The sequence below is a fragment of the Elephantulus edwardii genome, unplaced genomic scaffold (assembly GCF_000299155.1).
Source record: "Elephantulus edwardii isolate Elephantulus edwardi_28Jun2011 unplaced genomic scaffold, EleEdw1.0 scaffold00501, whole genome shotgun sequence".
NCBI classification, from domain to species: Eukaryota; Metazoa; Chordata; class Mammalia; order Macroscelidea; family Macroscelididae; genus Elephantulus; species Elephantulus edwardii.
The window spans coordinates 332,069-337,555 of record NW_006400251.1 but is presented as its reverse complement, the minus strand read 5'-3'; the positions used below and the strand labels follow the sequence as shown (position 1 = coordinate 337,555).

Genomic DNA, 5,487 nt, shown 5'->3' with positions numbered 1-5,487 from the left:
TTGTCCAGTCATGTCCTTTGCTCCAGCCAGACAAGTTGTTGATCCATGATTCCCATATACATTTCCTTAATAAGTGCTCCTTCCCACTTCCTTTGACCACTGTAAAAGTAAAAAACGATTCAGATTTAATACAGCCCCCAGTACACCCACACGTCCACTTGGCTCCATTTAGCTTTCCTTTTCATTATCCTATGACGCCTTACACAACTGCAATTGTATCTGGTCATGTTCTCACATATCGATTGAGACTTATTAACCTGAGATCAGTCTGAGAACCTTCTCTTTCTCTTTAAGGTCCCATTGCACCCACTTTGATTCTCTGCTTATTGCTGGTATTCAATAAACATTGGTGTGTACATTGAAATGTCAAGTACCAGGTACTTCCTACAATATTTCAGTGTTGGCCAATTCTTTTTGGTACAGTGACTCTGTATTCACTCCATTTCTTTTTTGTTGTTGTTATTGTCATAAACTTGACTCTGCAGTGTACTAAACTTGGAGGGGAAGAAAGAAAACATGGAACCCAAAGAACCGTAGCAAGAGCACAAAGGTGAATAGAAACTGCAAGCACGCTGGCGGTGGCAGGGTGATCTCTGGGGTTATGGAAGGAATGGTCTGGTGGTTAAGAGAAAACATAATCACATTAGAGTTGTCCACAGTCAGCAATGGTGATCTTCTTTCTGGTCTTGCCATTCCTGGACCCGAAGCGCTCCGTGGCTTCCACAGTGTTCATGCCTTCTTTCACCTTGCTGAAGACCACACGCTTGCCATCCAACCATTCAGTCTTCGGTCTTAGCAGTACAGATAAAAACCTGGGAACCATTTGTGTTGGGTCCAGCATTTGCCATGGACAGGATGCTAGGACCTGTGTACTTTAGGATGTTCTCATTATCAAACTTCTCCCTGTAGATGGACTTGCCACCAGTACCATTGAGGCGTGTGAAGTCTCCACCCTGGCACATAAACCCAGGAATGATTCTGTGAAAGCAGGAACCCTTGTAACCAAATCCTTTCTCCCCAGTACTCAGAGCATGGAAGTTTCCTGCTGTCTTTGGGACTTTACCTGCAAACAGCTCGATGGAGACATGGCCTAAAGGTTCACCGTCAATGGCAAATCGAATGTCGAAGTTCACAGTGGGATTGACCGTGGCCAGATGTGAGCAGAGCGGACAGCTGTGCTGCTGAGCTAGTGGCATTTTCAAAGCCTCTATCTTATTTTGATGTTTCCTGGATCATTCAAGATTAGAGGAAGACTCATCAATAACCTTCATCATGTGGATGACACAACGTTGCTTGCTAGAAGTGAGGAGAACTTGAAGCACATACTGCAGAAGGTTAAACACTGCAGCTTTCCATGTGAATTGCATCTCAATGCCAAGAAAACAAGAATCCTCGCCACTGGCAACATCATAATAGATGGAGAAAACACTGAACCTGTCAATGACTTAATCTTACTTGGATTTGAGATGAGGAAGATCAGTAATTGAGTCAGAGCTGACCCATAGCAGAGCTTCTGGTGGGTTTGCAGAGACAGTAAATTGCACAGGAGATTGTCCATCTTTCTCTAAGGAGCAGCTGGTAGATTCGATCCTCAAGCCCTTGGCATTGCAGCATAGCTTCTTACCACTTGTTGTTGTTGTTAGGTGCCATTGAGTCGAATACGACTCATAGTGATCCTGTGAACAAAAGATGTGAACCTAGTCCTGTCCTGCGCCATCCTCACACTTCCTGACACACAAGAGCCCATTGCGGCAGTCACCTTGTCAGTCCACCTGCTTGAGGGTCTTCCTCTCCTTCAAAGACCCTCCTCCCTTCCCAACATCATGTCCCTCTCCAAGGAGTAGCAGTATGTCCAGAGTATGTGAGGCAAAGCCGCCTCATTCTTGTCTCTGAAGAGCACTCTGACTCCACCATCTCCAAGACATATCTATTCATTCTCTGGGCCATCCATGGGATGTTCAATGCTCTACTCCAGCATCACAACTCAAGTGTCAATTCATTTTCTGTCATCCTTATTCATTGTCCAGGTCTCAGATGCATAGCTAGTAATCCGACTATGACCTGAATCAGATGCACCTTAGTTCTCAAAATGACATCAGTACTTCTCAATAATTTGGAAAGGTCCCTAACTGCAGATTTTCCCAGTGCATTGTGTCTCCTTATTTCCTGACTGTTCGTACCAAGGGTGCTAATTGTGCATCTAACCAAGATGAAGCTGTTGACAGTTTCAATCTCCTCCCCATCCATCATGACACTGCATTTTGGTCCAGTGGTAAGAATCTTTGTTTTCTTGATATTGAGACACAATCCATGCTGAAGGCTGCATTCCTTGATCTTCTACAACAAATGCTTCAAGTCCTCTTCACTTTTAGCAAGCAAGATTCTGTAATCTGCATAGTACAGGTTATTGATGAGTCTCCCGCCAATCCTCAGTAGTAAGGCACTTCACAAAGGCATCTCAAAATTCCACCATAAACTTCCCAATTCAGTGTACTCTCAGGTGGACGGGGACTTCTGAAACCTAGGATGAGCTTTCCAGAGTGTAGAACCAGCTGAGCCAGGCTGAGTGGCCAGCTGTCCTAACGGGTGATAAGGATGTGTTGTAGAGCTTTCCTTAGTGTCAGCACTAAACCCACTTTTAGCTGAGCTAACAAAGCTCTTCAAAAGAAGCAGCAGTACATTCTTTACTCTCTGGGGTGAGCTTCTTATCTCAACAGACCAGTGCTCTGAGTGGCCTTGACCTAGAACATAGCCCCCTAAGACAAAATGATGTGGGAAGAAGAATAAACATGACTGTAGTGGATTAGAGTGGAAGGAGGAGTAAAAGGGATTTTAGTAAAAGAATGGAGCATCTTTTCTTTTTTTAAAATCTGTATTGTTCAAAAATTACTGTTGTGAATCAAACATGAGGTAGTGTGGAGTTTGTGGAGAGCATGTGTGATAGGCTGCTGCCAAGCTGCTTGCTTAAGGAGCCCATTAGGAACTGGGGAGAGCGCTCAGTGCAAATTTGTGGGTGTATTGTTATGCAGAATACATTCCTGGTAGCTCCTCTCCCAGAGAATCCCCTTATCTGACAAGGCCCTGGCACGTTGCTCTCCACAGAAGCACCTTGGGAGAAGCAGCTGGTTTCATTCTGCAGAGGCTCTGTGGGAAAATACTCTTTATGGATTTTCACCTAAAGCATGTAACTGGATGACATGCAGTTAAGAGAGAGGAAATTATTTTGGGAGCTATCCACTCAGCAAATATTTATTGGGTTCTCTACTGTGTGAAGACTATTGAACATACCATGGACTGCTGGGAGAACGAACAGGTTCATCTTAAAAAAGGTGAAACTAGGCTGCTCCTTGGAGGCAAGGATTCAGAAGCTTTGTCTGACATATTTTGGGCATGTTGCAAAGAGGGACCAGCCCTTGGAGAGGGACGTCATGCTTGGGGGGTGATGGTGGAGGGAGAGCACAAGAGAGGCAGACCCTCAATATGATGGATGTTGACTCAGTGACGGGGCTAATGGGGGAGGTGTGTCAGAGATGATGAGGTTCACTCAGGATAGAGCAGCGTTCTGAGTTGTACACAGGGTCACTATGAGTCACAATAACTTGAGGGCACATAGCAATAACAACAACTGCTGTGTGCTGAGGTCTTAAAGAAAGATAGAGAGACACAGCTCAAAATAGGAAGAGCATTTGTTAATAGTGAGTGTCAGGTATATGTTAAGGCATTTTCACTGTCAGTTCTTTTAACAGATGAAATTGGATTCATTATTCCTGGTTTGAGAACTCTTAGGGCTTAGTGGTCAGGAGCTGTGCTGGCAACTCAAAGGCACACAGGTTCGAATCCACTAGCTGCTCCACAGTAGAAAAGTGGCCAGTCTCCTGTGTGACTTACAGCCTCTAAATATCAGCTGGAGGGTAGGCTGTGAGTCAGTTCTGACTTGACTGTCCATTTAATGAAAGAGCAGCAACATTCTCATTTTACAGATTGAGAAGCAGACACACCCAAGGTCAACAACTAGTAAATGTTCAAGCAAAGACTCAAGTCTTTCCAAGGATCAATAGTCTGTCCTCAAAGCTCACCCCTTCCCTCCTTCCCTCAAGTTAATCAGACAGTCCATGAGGACTCAGTGGGGAGAAGAGGGAAGGCCTGGTTCAGCTGGTTTTATCTGTAAGGGTCAGGTCCCCCTTCTAGGCTTTACTACATTGAACACAGTCCCAAGACCATGACATAAAGGTCATCATCTTTGAGTAACTGTCTCTGGAAGAGACGATGATGGTCATTATTATTCCTGTTAGCTCTGGTGGCTTAGTGGTGAGGAGTTGCACTGCCAAACCAAAGGCTTGCAGTTCAAATCCACCAGCTGCTCTATGGGAGAAAAATGGACCGTCTTCTCCAGTGTGATTTACTGCATCTGGAAACCCGCTGGCGGGTCAGTGGCTCTGACTCACTGCTACATAACATTACTTTGTTAATAGGCAGTGTTCTTTCTTGGGTTGAAGCCTTTTCAGACAAGTTTGCTTCTGAATTAATGTGACAATACCTGCATTAATGACCTTGCCATTGAGAGGCCTTCTTTAGGTGTTGGTGGCGATTTGGCTGCTCAAGCCTTGCTGTTTTCTTGCTTGAGGGAGGCCCAGTCAAAAGCTGGCAGGACAAGTCTAGGTGGGACTCTACCTGGGCTGGGCTGGAATTGGCTTCCTTGCAGAGAAGTCTTCGATCTTGGCTCTTTCTAACTGCTTGCCAGGGCTTCTCTTTTCCATCACAACATTCACCTGTGAGGTGTGCCTGTGGGTAAGTAAACCACGAGGAGCAAGTCACTCCTTAGCAAACTGAAGCACGTTGGCCACCACCTCCTTTGATCCTTTGTCACTTGGCTCCACGGGGCAAGGGATGTATGCATGGGTATAGAACAGAGAGAGGGAGTTTCTTCCCTAATGCACCTTGTTCTTGTTGATCAGAGGCAACTCACCCTCTCTTTCAAATAGTTTCCTCATCACAGTGTTTCAGAGTCTAGCTGCAAAAATCCTATTTCTTATTTAAAAAAAATTCATTTCCTTATAAAGTTTATATACACTGTGTTTTATACTGTTCTTCATTCATGAGAGAAGCTCAGGCTGCTTTAAAGGAAATGTCAAAAAATAAGGCCCCAGCTAACAGATGCTGCCCTGGACGTGCTCATCAAGTTGTGCCAAGAAATCTGGAGAACAACCACCTGGCCAACTGACTGGAAGAGATCTATATTTGTTCCCATCCCAAAGAAAGGTGACCCAACAGAGTGTAGAAACTATAGAACAATCTCATTGATGTCACATGCAAACAAGATTCTACTGAAGATTATCCAAAAATGACTGGAACAACACATCAGCAGAGAACTGCCAGAAGTTCAGGCTGGGTTTAGAAGGGGTAGTGGTAGTAGGGATATTGTAGCTGATGTTAGATGGATCTTAGCTGAAAGCAGGGAATACCAGAGGAATGTCTATCTGTGTTTCA

The 5,487-nt window shown here is 44.7% G+C and overlaps 1 protein-coding gene and 1 pseudogene across 1 annotated transcript in view; one reads left to right on the top strand and one right to left on the bottom strand.

Moving 5' to 3' along the window:
- TMEM241 (transmembrane protein 241) overlaps positions 1-5,487 on the top strand; it is a 226,505-nt gene that overhangs the window by 89,549 nt on the left and 131,469 nt on the right. The window lies entirely within an intron of this gene.
- LOC102872172 lies at positions 644-1,196 on the bottom strand (annotated as a pseudogene).